The sequence below is a fragment of the Sabethes cyaneus genome, chromosome 3, assembly GCF_943734655.1.
Source record: "Sabethes cyaneus chromosome 3, idSabCyanKW18_F2, whole genome shotgun sequence".
NCBI classification, from domain to species: Eukaryota; Metazoa; Arthropoda; class Insecta; order Diptera; family Culicidae; genus Sabethes; species Sabethes cyaneus.
This window is the reverse complement of record NC_071355.1, coordinates 74,051,211-74,065,924: the sequence shown is the minus strand read 5'-3', so window position 1 is coordinate 74,065,924 and position 14,714 is coordinate 74,051,211. Positions and strand designations below refer to the sequence as shown.

The 14,714-nt window shown below is 37.7% G+C and overlaps 1 protein-coding gene across 1 annotated transcript in view; it reads left to right on the top strand.

Moving 5' to 3' along the window:
- The first annotated feature begins 2,610 nt into the window (after positions 1-2,610).
- LOC128742755 (putative metabolite transport protein HI_1104) overlaps positions 2,611-14,714 on the top strand; it is a 44,614-nt gene continuing 32,510 nt past the window's right edge. Inside the window, exon 1 of the mRNA XM_053839206.1 lies at positions 2,611-2,915. The gene's annotated coding sequence lies outside the window, so the exon portion shown is untranslated. The remainder of the gene's footprint in view (positions 2,916-14,714) is intronic.

Genomic DNA, 14,714 nt, shown 5'->3' with positions numbered 1-14,714 from the left:
ACTTCATTCGGTAAACAAAAATTAAAAAGATATAAAAATGAGCGTTGGAACAAAGCAAAATCATTCTTCTAACTAAATGCCTCGGAAAAATCAAATGTATTTTAAAGTTTGATTTCAGAAAATCCGATCTTAAGGTATAATGTTCATCGCTGTATTTTAATACTAATTTACAATACCCACGTAACAGTCATGCCCGACTTACGATGGTTTTATGCCCGAAATTGGCCATAAAAACCACATTTAGACTGCAATAAATTTCTATTCTGTTTCTATTATATTCCTCAGGTCAGGGGTTGCCCTCGACAATACTTTCATTGCTAGGCGGAACTTTATTTCCATACCCTAAAGGGGGTCTGCACTTCATGTTAGGAGCGGCTCACAACAGCGTCTGATCCGGAGCAACTAAAATTTTGGGATTTTTTTTTGAAAATTCTATGCACAGCAACAAACGACCTCAGAGAAAACTGTGTGTGTACGTGTTAGTTCTTTCTCTCCTTTTTCTATCAGTATTTTTTGTTTTGTTTATGCCAAGTTCTGCTCAAAATGGCATCAAAACGAGAAGCATTTAGAGATCGCGGTATACACTTCTACGCATTGCACAAAGATCTCGGCAAAAAGTATACATCACAACATTTTAAAAGCGAAAATGTTGCGGCTTCGGTTTGAGCCTCTACCATACATGTATTTGGCCTTCGACGTATTTATTTTAATCCCACTTCTCCTAGCCTCCGCCGTGGCAAACTCTCGCGCTTTAATATCAAAGCGCGTAGACTGCGTAGTTTGCTACATTTACTGAAAATCAAATTTCTTGTTTCGATATCTGCTCGTCGAATCACCTCCTCAAGCGCGATCTTGAAAAGCCTGTAGAATAAGTTGTTAGCTTGTTTCGACCATCGCTGCGTCGATCCTCCATCGATCCTATGGACTCTTACAGCCTCTCCCAGCCGAAATTCGAACATACAACATACCAATTACCAACAAACTTTTCTGGCTACGCCCCTGTTCAGATGTCATAGAAATTTTGGCTTGTGGTGTGAGCAAAAACGCTGATAACGATCAGACATACAATTGTTTTGAATTAAAATCTAGAAGCTTTTTGTACTACCTACTAGAAACATTCTCAGAAAATCACATTTGTTAGTTGAATCACCTGATTCGTGTAATTAGCGCACGGGTGCTGAATCACAATCTAATTTGTCACACACCGATACGGAAAACCAATAGAATCAAATATTAGCGCATTACTTTTTAACTGGTTAGACACCTGATCAAAAAATATTCCATGATGATTAAGCCTTTAAATTGGCCTAATCGTTGTTGAGAAAATTAGGTGTAGACGCGCCGAACGTCTAACGGGTAACATCGTAAAACGAATGAGATGAAGTTAATATGAATTTCCTCGTACAATTTCGATTTTGATGCAAAAATAATTATCTGAATGAATGTCAATTAAGAAACGGTCTACAAGCTGTATTCACTGCAATTTTATGACTTCTTGTCACCCAAACATTTCTTATCAATAATAATCTCTTTTTCCTATGAAAAGTAAAGGTTGTTTGGGACATACTATACCAATCAGTGTGATAAAAATCAATAAAATAAAAAAATCTACTCAAAATCTGTGATCTGTGATATTAATTTCCGCTACAGCAGCAGTAAATTAACTTTTTTTATTGCCTTTTCTCGTAACATTGCGGCTAGTGAGCTTGTCATCATGACGAAATTCAAGCATTTTTGTTTTATTGTATTGTAATGATGTTAACTTGTTTTGTTGATTTTTATTTAAAAAAGCGTTTGTACCACAAATAACATTTCTTCGTGATAGGCAGCTTTAATAAAAACTGCTAATCATCTCTCCTTTTGATAAAAATAATGAAATTGTCAGCCAGTGTGAGAAAGATAAAAAGCATTTTAACAATACAATCTCCTCAAAATCTTAAGGTTTGAAAGCTCTACTGTCAATTTTGATTCAACAAATGTTGTTATACTCTTTAAACAGTGTAACATTTGACGTCCGCCTCAATTTTGATTTCAAACTAAGCGAAGTAAGTTTTAATTTGTAGGACCATCAGTGATCTGTGCACTTTTTTCTATTCATTCCACTTTCAACACACCGCGTGAGGCTCTTACATTGCAACTCGGCTAGAATGTGCAACAAAAACTTCACCAGCAACAGCAGCAGCAGCAGCAGCTAGCATACCAGGACCAAACTGGCCAAGAACAAATGTTACGAAGATCAGCAAATCTCGGGGAACAACTTCTTTCCCGCCGTGCCCATTCTACTCATACGCTTGCGACTGTCTGCTTTACGCGCCCGCTGATCGGTCTTTACCACAGCGAGCGCTGCGCTCGTACGTAGGGCGTCGTACAGCGAAGGGGTGCCCCGGGGGCGTCACCACCAATATAACCCGTGGGTTCAACTAGTCAACAACAACAACAGAGGCAACGGGCTATTATAGCACAACTCCGTAGCCACCATTATTATTGCATTGCACTGGACGATCGGTCGATCGAAGCGTGAAGCAGAAAAAATGCCTTTTGTTATTTATTGAAGTGCTCGGGACTGCTCCAAGCTTAGTCGGTGGTTGATCGACGTTAGATTCGGTTGTGCGTCCTAAGGTTTCCCACACCGTTCCCGCTCAGGTAAGGCGGATATCCTTGCCCCATCGCTCGACATACTAAGCGGTCACTTGGCTAGTGATCGGTAGCATATGACCGGACAGGTGGACCGCAACTGGCAAAAACGTTAACCAAAAACTGGAAAAGAGTGGGAAAACTCACGCGCGCGGAAAATCGAGTGTAAGTGAGCTGTTCCGGTGTGGTTTAAAAAGAAAACAAGTAGTGACAGTGTGTTTAGTTCAATTGCTTCTTTGGAAAAGGAAATAATTTCGACCGCTGGTGAATTTGAATCAGCTGTAAGTACGACAATAATTGGCGAATTTCGAAGATGTATTTACGACTATACCTGTCTAATAATTAGCAGGAAATGTTTAAGTTGAAAAGTGTCGGTAATAAACCGGTTATTTATTCAATGTGATTAAAAAGTCATATTCCGACGGACTGTGAAATGAAGCCACTAATTATAATCACTACGTGGGATGTAACAACGTTTGGCAGGCTGCTGCTGTCGCCTTACATTATATAACATAATTATTAACAGACAACACAATCTCATGAAGAAAAACAATTAAATTGAGTCGAAATGTTTCAGAATTTAAAAATATTTTGTGCATAGGCATAGGAAACGGACGTTTTGTTTTTATTTGGTTCTTTATTTTTTCAAAAAATTTCAACATTTTCTTGAACATTGTTTTTTGACGTAGGACTACGTCTTACGGCAAAGTTTGGCTAGATAGGGTGTTATACCAAAAAACCATTCTCGAAAAGCGGCCAGGTTTTGAATGCTAATAATCTAGCGGTTTCCCGATCGTTTTTAAAATATTTTTGCACCAATCGAACGGAACATCTTTCAACAGTTGGCCCGAATGAAGAACGCTATTATTTCGTAAGTGTGTGCACTGTTGAAAAACTAAAAATAATGAATCATTGTCCAACTAGAAATTCTCGCACCTGATTGGTTGGAAAAGGCGTCATCGAAGATTGCACGTGTTTTTTGCACAAAAGTAACAGAAACTCCCCGTACCAACAGGTAAAAGATTCTTTACGACGTTCAAAAACCTATACTAATTTGACATCTGTTCTTGGGAAGTACGCCAAAGTGTTAAACCACCCCTTTTCTTTAACCGATGTTATGGTTTGAATATTTAACCTAGTGCAATTTGATGTCCTGAAAGTAAACCATTTAATCTTTAAACATTAACTCTAGTCCAAATTAATGTCCTGAAAGTGAAACGTCATAGAAAAGTGAGCGCTCATCCTTTCCTTTTGCCAGATCGTATCTGTATAGGGTTTATTTCTAATTCCCGTCGTAGTAAGTAAAGCCATTCTAAATTTCATCATTTGTTGGATAGATTTAATGAATACTCCAAAAGTTCTTGTGCTAATTTGACTACAACACACTTAGCTTCCGATCCGTGAGCTTTGAAATCACTGAATAGCGATTATTAAAGCATATTATTGAAATTACGCAACTGACTTTATTTCTTAAATTTGTCGTACCATTTTAAAATCCGTCCATCATTTGTGTAGGACGGCATGACAAATGTTATTCTGCAAAATGTCTGCAGGTCAGGCAAGTTTTCCTGGCTGTAGAATAACGGCAATGCCTTGCGTGAGTTATTTTCATTTATGAATGACGGAAATTAAAACGATTAGTCGACATTTTCTTCTTCGTCACACGAAAAAACGTAGGAAATTTGGCTGGTAGGACTTCTTTAATGATAAAAAGCATTTAAATAGATCTCAGCTCACTTTGATTGATCGCGTATGATAGACAACAAACTAAAATATTAGGGAATAACTAGTTTCGCATTGTGTGTAATAAAAATGTTGACATTTTTAATAATTTGTGTTGGATAGGACGGGAATAGGCAATTACGGCGAAGCAGCAACATACCCTAAATGCTGCAAGAATTTTTTCGGAACTATTGTCTGCACGGAAGGGTTATTTATGCATATGACGTGATGGAGCAAAATCATCGACTCTCTTATCCGAGAATAGTTTTGAATGTTTCTTTTGCTGTTTTGCGTCAGTTAATTGCTTGCAATTCTTTACATAGTTTCAACAGTCAAGCTTTATACTTAGATTAATTTCTTTCGAAAATGATGGACAAGACAAGGCAGGAGGGATCCCTAGCGATGCCAATGTTTATTTGACCGTATAAATAAGGCAGTAAGGTACTTGCAAAAATTTGGATTGCTCAAAAATATTTTTTGATATCATCAAAATACAAATGTATGTACGTCCACAATCATGGGTCACACACAGTTCTGGCATTAGTTTTCAGAACGTCGCATAATCCATGCACAAGAGTTGATTATCATCTATTTCAATTTTTCATCTGACCTTTAAAGGTCTCAATCAAATATGTGGGTGGGGAAAAGCCTACTCGAGGTTGACCTTAAGTGCGCGTAAAAACCCCACCGTCTTTTGACAGAGTTTACGATTTACAATTTTACAACCTACAGTTTACAATTCGCCAATACCCTAGTAACAATTTAGGTTTTATCACACTTTTATGATCGCATTTAAGTTTAAAATTAACCTTGAAAACCGCCATAAGAGTACAATAAAACTCACATTGTTGCTTGGGTAATACATGATTCATACATGATTATGCGACGTTTGGAAATCTAATGCCAGAATTATGAGTCATTTTAGCTTTATCTGTTTTTTTAATGCATAAATATTAGACTAATTGATGGATAAAATTATTATTCATAAGCAGCACTAATAATATGGTCAATCATTCGGTGATATTTAACCGGAAATTAGCAGCTGAAGCTAAAATGACCCACGATTGTGGACTGACTGTAAATAGTGTTTGATGTTGAATTGAGATTTGAGCCTTTACAATCATTTAAAAAATTTTCTCAGCTTGCAGCCACAACAAACCCTATATATACTTAATGTAGCATGTATACATGTATACATGAAGAATCGAATTATTCCACATTTTCCACTAAATTTGATTCTTTTCGTCAAAGGTAACTTTTCAAAAGGGCGTATTTAGAGATGCGATTGCTTTTTTCAAAACATCATATCTTGAAAACTACTTATTTGATCAAAATGATCATGAATTAAGTGTATTTTCAAAAAAAAATTACACTGAAAGAAAAAACTTTTCAAAACCGTATTAAAAATCATAAAATATCAATTATTTCAAAGCCATCCCCTCTGATTTCCCTAATTTTTTTAAGATAGTTTAAATTATGCCCGAAAATCTGGTGAAGACCTATCGATGGACCCTCTTTCGATACTCTTTCGGCGTGGGATTGTTGATGCAGTCTTTTGACGATGAATAAATAGGGTACGGGAGGGTATTTTCAGCAGGTTTATAAATTCAACCTATTTGCCTCTTCTTTCGCCAATAAAAATACTTTGCCGAACATACAATTTTAATATGTTATAACTATTTTCTCAAGACTGTAAGTAATCTACTATTTTTTATTCAAAGAACATCAAAACCACCTGTTCTTCCACTAGAACTAGGCCATAGGCCGAAAAAATAGATGCCATCGCTTAATGGGCTGAAAATACCCTCCCGTGTCCTTGTGACTTAGTCATCCACAGTTAGTGTAAAGGACGATTACAACATACTACCACTAGTGTATCAGACTAGCATTGAACCTTAGAAGTCAATTGGGAGGTTAATACCAAGCTAGTTTTTACATGATGCGCCAAATGACAGAACCTGGATAAGTTCCAGGGGTATTATTAGTCGACTCATTATTTATTTGTGGATTTCAAAGCAGTGTTTGATTCCGTCAAGCCAAATGAGCTTTTACGGAAAATGCTTCAATATGGTTTTTCGACAATGCTAATTAAACTGATTCAGCAAGTGGATTTATCAGGAACAGTGGGTGAGACTACACTTTCACTATCGTACCTATTACATATTCCGTGTTGACTTAGCAGGCGCTGCATGAAGAGCAAACGCGAAGATATTACATGCCTCTAGGTTTTATGGATGATGCAAATGTCGCTAGAATCGATTGCTGAGTTGTGAAAGAGCCTTTTAGTGTTAATGTCGAGGTTGAGCTAAATGGGGACCAATTTGAAGCAGCCAGGCAATTTTTACATGTTTGTGACACGCGGTACTGACCTAATCACGAAGTCAAATCACAAGATGCAGCTGTGAATAGAGCATTAAACTGCCTTGTAGATCTGTGCATTGTTTTGGCGTAAAGCGGTCTTTGTTCGCCATGGTATTTTATAGCTTTTATAGCTTCCGACTGAGTTGCCTTTCGAGATTGTTTGTTTGGCTTTGTAGTCAATTAAGTACTTTGAAAACAAATGTTTTATTCTACTTGTAACGTTTCGATTTGCATCCAATTTGTGTCCAATTCCAAACATCGCAAGTAGAAGCTAAACTTTGACTAAGCAATTTGACTGCAAAACCGAAAAAACAACTCTATGGGTTTTATAGTATTACCAGGGCAAGACAAGTCGTGAAACGATTACTTAGACAAGGCGAGGATTTTTGAAGCAGCACGTACTAGGTTCATAGTTCGTTATTTTTTATTTTATTTTATTGGAATCTAATTCATCCGTCTGCTAGTCTACAGGAGTGTGCAAATGAATGGGAGAACCTGTTCGAGTTCATCAGCAATTAAGACGATAATAAAGGCTTTCTCGAATAGGCATAAAACCCATAATCTTTTTAATTAACGTTCAACAAACTAAAAACCTACAATAATGATCAACAATAATTAACGATAATGCATCAATAAACAATAAAATAGTAGTCAATCGACAATAAATAAAACTGAACATACACTAAGGTCTTTTTTACACGGTTTGTTTTTTGCGATTACTCAAAAACGGTGCAACTTAGGCACCACTTACAAACTACGTGACGAATGTCGAGCCTCTCGCAAATGCATTGAGTAATATAGGAGTGGTCCCTAAGTTGCCCCGTTTTTTTAATGATCGAAAAAGCAAAAAACCGCGTAAAAAGTACTTGAGACTAGTCAATAGACGAGTTAAGAGTAGCTGAAGCAACTTTCGTTTGAACTGCGATGGCAGCTCGTTGAACTCGAACAGGAGGAAGAACTCGTTGAAGATTGAGACGTGAGAAGTTTAGCTGCCATAACAGCCTTAGACACTTTTCTATTTTCTTTTTGAGGGTTGTCAGTTCCAGCAACGGACAACGGGCTTCATATGGCGGAAGATTTTGCAGGCTATTCCACAGTAAATACCTGAGAGCATACCAAAAAAACTTTCATTAATTTCATTACTTTTATCATTCATTCATTCAACTAACCAAACCAAATAACTGAAGCATTTTCCAAAACGGACTTGCGCACAGAATAAGGCGCGAAGGCAGTGTGAAGTCATCGACCGCTTTGCTAATTTTTGAGTGAACATGAATCCCAGTTGTCTGTTTGCTTTCACGACTGTGTTTACGATGGATTAAAATCGCGACACATTTATCAATGCTGAACGTCATTCTATTCTCTCGGCTCCAATCGGATGTTTTTTCCACAAAAACTGAAGAACATAGCAGTTGGCCAAGTTTTCCACGACGTATATGTTCAAGTTGCCGGCATGTACCAGTTTATATCTACCATCAAGTAAAACGGTAACATCATTAAAAAGATAATAAACAATGCACCGAGATTGCTACCTTGAGGAACATCAGTCTCATTCACGAAAATATCAGACGGTGATGATCCGATTTTAACCTGTAGCTCCCCGGTTTTCAACTGTGACTCCAACAAGCAACAAAGGCATTGAGAGTTCCCAAACTTGGCGAGCTTCTTCAGGGCAATATCATGATCCATTTCATCAAGTGATGACTTACCATCTGTGTAGACGACATCAACTTGATTGCCCTAGTCAATTGTGTTAATGAAGAATGTGGTGAACTCTAGCAAATTTGTATTAACGGAACTTCCTGCTACGATGGTTGGTGGTTAGGAGAAAAATAGTTTTCACAGAAGTAAAGAATTACTTCACTCACAATAATTTCGATCAGCTTGGAGCCTGCACACAGTTTAAATTGGAATTGGAATATGTACGTGATTGGACTTGAAATTAGAATTGAATTTGGGCCAACTTAAACTTTAAGTCTGGTTTAAAAAACTGTAAAGTGGAATTTGAATTGAATTCAAAATTGAACTTCAATTTAGACTTCAAATTCGAATTGAAATCAAACAGGAGATAGGACCTAAGCAACATTTCCAGAAATGATTTCACTGAAATGGCCGTATATCGGTTGTTTCTCGGCGGATCCCCGTTTTCTTTTCATCAATCGAATAGAAATGGCGGACAAAATATGAAATATCCATGTCAGAAAACGATACAAGCGATAAAAAAAATCCCCTGACAGCCCGGAATATCTCCAGTGTTCACTGACCACTGAAAATCTCGAAATAACTTAGAAAACTTGAAAGATTTCTCCGCCGAGTGTAATTGGTTTCATCTAAAAACGACTTACTTTGTAGAAGTTATCGCTGCTTGAATTTCGTCAAAACTTTTCCTGTCCCGGTCTACGGTTGCCAAGTGGCCGGTTTTCCGACGTATGAAGCCAGATTTGTACTTTTTGCCTGATTTGTTAAATTTTCTAATGAATTTATTAGCAATCCTGAGCAGTGGATCATTGAAAATATTCAATTTTGCAGTGACAATACTTTGCTCCTGGCGGTAATATACATTAAATTGTCCACTAGCACCAGAAGCAAGTAGTTGTCACTCTGAAATTAGTCATCTTCAATAATTCATTCAATGATCGTTGTGGTTTCGACTGCGATGTCCTACCATTTGCTTCTTTCTCTCCACTACTGACTGAGCAGCTGACACCAACCCCCCCCCCCCCCCCCCCCCTCCCCGGCCGACATTTTCTGAAGGCAAGACCGACCGGCCGTAATGTAATGTAATTTCCAGACTTGGCAACCCTATCCCGATCATTTTGTCTAACCTCTTTGTGTGCATGTCTCAAAATATAGAGGCCATAACTTTGTTTGTGTTTCATTGACTATTATGTGTATCCATCCATAAATATCCTATAAAATCCATAAACAGTTCAACAACAAACGGAAATAGCACTTTGTTGCTGTTTTCGTTCCGTTTTGAGCACCGGCACCCCATGAAGATAGAACTGATTGTTTATATTGCTGCTGTAGTTGAAAACCGTAATAATCGACGTGCGACATTCGGTTTTATTCTTGTTCTGTGTGTCGCAACTACGTCGCAGGTGATGCGCTGTATAGTGCATCAATGTGCGAACACAGCGCACCACGTGCGACGTAGTTGCGACACGCAGAACAAGAATAAAAGCGAATGTCGCACGTCGATTATTACGGTTTTCAATTTATATGGAAATTTACTATTAGTTATGTGCAGAATATTTTGAGTGTATGACAGGACATGACATGTGACTTCTCATTATTCTTCATTATTGTTTTGGGCATTCCCTTTCTTTTTTACTACGGCAACGAAATGTGTTTCCAAGAATGCAGTCGCAGTTTATGATAGAAGCCACTTGTTCTAGTTGATCACTAATTACACAAAAACAGATTCAATTTGGCCGAACTACACTTTCACTTGAGTCTACACTCAAAATAATCCGCACATAACTAATGGAAAATTTCCATATGAAAATCCTTATGATTATTATGTGCCACATATAAACACAATCCGCCCAGAAGTACACATGAAAATTATATGCATATGAATAGTATGTGCAAATTTTAAAGGTAAATTTTATAAACACATGAATGGTAACTGTTTGGCATATAAAGTTCATTTACTGGGCACATGGAAAAAATCTATGTGTGAAACACATACAAACTATACGAAAAGTTTTCTCAGTGTAGTTTATTTTATGCTAACACGCAACGCCCACGATAAACAAATTCATAATTTGATGGTTTCAGTGTTTGCTGTGGTTTCCAGCAACACTTTTGCGCTTCCCTTGTGAATTTTTGTTTCTATAGTTGCACACGTGAAATCTGCCAATCAGGAAGCTGGCTCTGTTTTCACAGCAAATTGACTCTTTTGCGATACAACATGTCCTGTCCTAGGGTATAGGGGGACTGGGGGTACAATGCCCACGTTGAGAAGAATATTGTATTATTCATCAATGCGGAATGCATTTCCAGAAACTAGACTATAAACCCTAAAGTAGAACAGTTTTTTACCTAACATGCTCGTCCTGAAGCATAAAAATCAATAAAACACGTTTAAATCGTGAAATTATATAAGGCATTTGAAAATTTGTTTTCAGATTCGTTAGGGGTAAAATGCACATAGGTGTGTACAAAACGAACCACAACAAAGGGTCAAAATGCACCACAACAAATTGGCAAAATGCGCTGTCTGTTTTATTTTAATGCAAACCCGGCACGACTCAGAACAGCGTGAGGACCTACCTGCTTGTTAAATCTGTTATTCCGGATCGCGGTTTTGCAATCGCCAGGTCCATCTTCGCTGGAGCGGTCGATGCTAATATATCACACAAGGGTTTTTCTTGGTACCTTGCCGGCAACGCGTCTTTCACTGTTTTTCACTGGTTTTCACTACCGCCGCAAGTGGCAGGCTCCGGCCAAGACCGACGGTGGGGGTTTCTTATGTAGCTTCGCGACATCTTAACCGGGTTTTTCGGAGCGAATCAGAATTAAAACAACCCTTTGCCTTTTGCTTTTACCAACGTTTTGACGTTTGCCTAAAAGTGTATGGGCTACTAGATCGATTAACGTTTGGTTGCACTGCAAGTAAATTCATGCTTCTCACGGCGCATTTTGTCTCGCTAGAACTTGTTTAAAAAATCGTTTAAAACACATAAATAATAATTCAATTAGGCAATTTTACATTGGCTGCTGGATACCGAGACCATTGTTCAAAACAAGAGCCATTTACAGAAACGTAATATTGTTTATTGGTGGCGTAATGTCTTACGAAAAAAGTTGCGAAAATTGTAAGAAATAAGGCTGCAAATAATTTTTTGGTTTTTTCATAGGATTTATGTAACTTAGAAAGCTTATATGCTCAACACAAGTTGGTAATGTAAAATAGAAGCGATTGGCACCTTAATTACAGTTTAAAAGTGAGTAATTCTTGAAATATTACAGCGGTGCTTTTTGTCCCGACTGGGCATTTTACCACCAGTTACCGTACCTATAGGAATTGGAATCATTTGACACAACTTTGTTTACTTGTTTATGAAGAACAACTGGTGCAAGTTGCGTCGAAATATTCCACTACGTTGCGGAGCAGTACAGAATGGAACTCGAACGACGTAAAAAAATCTTACACAAACACCTGCAAAATTCAGGTTTCGGGTCTGGATCAAAGTAGACGAAATGCCCAAATCAACACTGCGTAACATTCTAAAAGGTTATAACAAGAACCTAGATGAGGAAAGGTGGCAAAGAACTTTTAAGAATACCGGAACTAGGGACCGAAAGCTGAGAAGGAAGATATTGAGCTCCCTCCGGGATATGGCTAGAAGGCACGATGCCAACTATCAAACCACGCGGAATATCCTCGCTCGAGAAGTCAACAGACGCTTAAAGCAAAGCGTGCTATGTATTTGTACGACCAAGTTTTGTCGAAATTCACCGGATGTATTTTAATGGACGACGAAACGTGAAAATGGATTTCAAGCAACTTCCCGATAAAAATTTTTACATTACAACTGGGCGTGACGATGTGCCACTCAAGTATAAGTTCGTGTTTGCTGATAAATTCGCAAAGAAGCCTATGATCTGGCAAAGAATATATAGCTGTGGACTAAAGACTGAGCCTTTCATCACTTCCTTGACAATGACATCAAGTTTATACATGAAAATTATTCTTGAAGAAACGGATTTTGCCATTTATCCGTAATTATAAGAGTAACGTTATATATTCGGACCTGATGATGTCGATTTCGTGGCAAAAGAGATGAACCCTCCAAATTGTCCGGAAATTTTGGACAATTGTCAAACAACGACTTCGGCGAAGTGGGAAAACAGTCAACAGTGCTAAAGAAATGCATTCAAAGTGGAAGTAACATGCTGATTCAGTCGCATCTAATACTGTGAAACTCAAAACTGAATAAATATACTGCAATCCAGTCGTTTATGGGTTTTTCTATGACAATCCTGCCCCAAGTTTTAGATTGTTCTATGCGTCCAAATTTCCTTTTAGACAGGCTTTAAAAGGTTATGAAGTGATGAATAGGAAATTAACATTATAAGAACATTATATAGGTAAATTAAAATACAATTTTTTCTCTACCGTTTATAAATTTTATGGAAAACTTTTTCCAAATAATCTTGAATTACTGGAGGGAGCAATTTGTGTAGAATACGAGGGGTAACGTACGTAGAAGGTCTTATTACAGCAACATCAGAATGTTTCAGCAACATGTGGCGGAGCGTTGGCGTGCGATAAATCAATCCCACTAAGACTTCCCCTGTGGTCTGTTTCTATTTAACGCCAGGCTTGGACCATAGTTGTTTTCGAAGGCCAACTTCTGTTATGGAATTTCAAAGTTTTAGTTCTTTCATTGCGCTCAAAATTAAGCTGCTACCGTGATAGCATATAATTCCGATAGGCGCCAAGTTCCGATCACTCAACCAAAATAATAAAATAGTCGATTTTTTAAAGATTAAATAACGATAGTCAATGAGCATACTTTTATTATGGGCATTCTCATCGGCTTTGGTTTTGATTAGATCTTCCAAAAATCGACTGTTTCGGTTGAGTGATCGGAACTACGTGCATTAAACTTGTATTTCTTTAGTTTTGGTGCTTACTGTTTTGCTACCGACGGGACTGTACGGTCACTGATTTCACTATCGTTAGCAGAAAACAAATAAATCATTAACGCTCAAATAGCCTTGTATCAATTCATCCGTTTTGCGGCATGAAACAGCAAGTTAAAATTATGTAACAGAAAACTTTTCTTCGAAGATACAGGTAGATACCTACTACTGCAGTACGAACCGGTAGTTGATGTGACCGGTGCGTCCGACTACTTAACGGGCGGTGGTGCTTACCATCGCGCATCGTGTTGTTGCTGGTAAATACAGGCACAACGACAACGATATGCTGTCATACAGACGGTTGTTCTACTTTTAACTTCCGCCTTAAAAGTGCCGTATACCTATATCGGAATAACCTATATCGGCACTAATTTGGAAAACAATGGCTTATTCAAAGATGAAATAAATACCAAATAGGTACATTTTGCTTTGGTAGTGAATTGAGTGATATATTTCGGCAAACCTGTTCTTAATTGGTGAACAAAACTTCGAATTAGGTTTCATGGTAGATAGTGTTGCTGTTCATGTTATTTCACAAAGTGATCCAGAGCAACATTTTTTATTTCGGACGAAAATTTTATTGCCTAATAACGTTCAGTTGCATTGATGTTTTGGTTAAAATCAAGATTAGAAGCTAAACAGTTAAGTATTTATCTAGTTTTTCTAATTCAGTACGAAAAAGTAAAGTAACATATATATTAAATGAAGGCAAAGCCTAACATTTCCATATTACCATTGAAGAAATCGAATCAGGAATGAATTACCCCTCAAGTCAGGTCAATCAAAGATCAGTTTGCATAGAGAATGCATTATCTGCACATTATACAAATTTGTGCCAGTCATTAGATAACGATCGAACATTGGCTCAACGCTATCTACCTTCTGATGGCAAGGGTTGGTTAACCTTTTGCACACCGAGGCCTCGTTAGACGGTAAAGTTGAGAAAACTGCCGACTCTTTCCAATAGATATGCAGTCATTAGAAAATTAGCCGGCTAAAGCTCACTACCTGAGGGGGAAACGTTTGCTGTTCGTTCGAAAGCGTGTCAACATTACAAGACTTTTAGACACATTAGATGAACATTTTCCCGACATGCAGTGAAGGACGCTTGGAGACGTGTAAAATTAAGCTATAAATAACAATTGCAAGTCACTTAGTAGTAGTCCAGGTTAAATTGTACCCTCAAGACATCCTGCAACTTCAGTGAAACAAAACTATTTCTGAATGTTTTGCAAAAAGAAGGTAAAACCTACTAGTCAGCGAGCATTATTGATGTTAATTGAATTAAATTATTAACAGCACCGGTTTTACGATTATGCTAATATTAAACGTTCAATTCG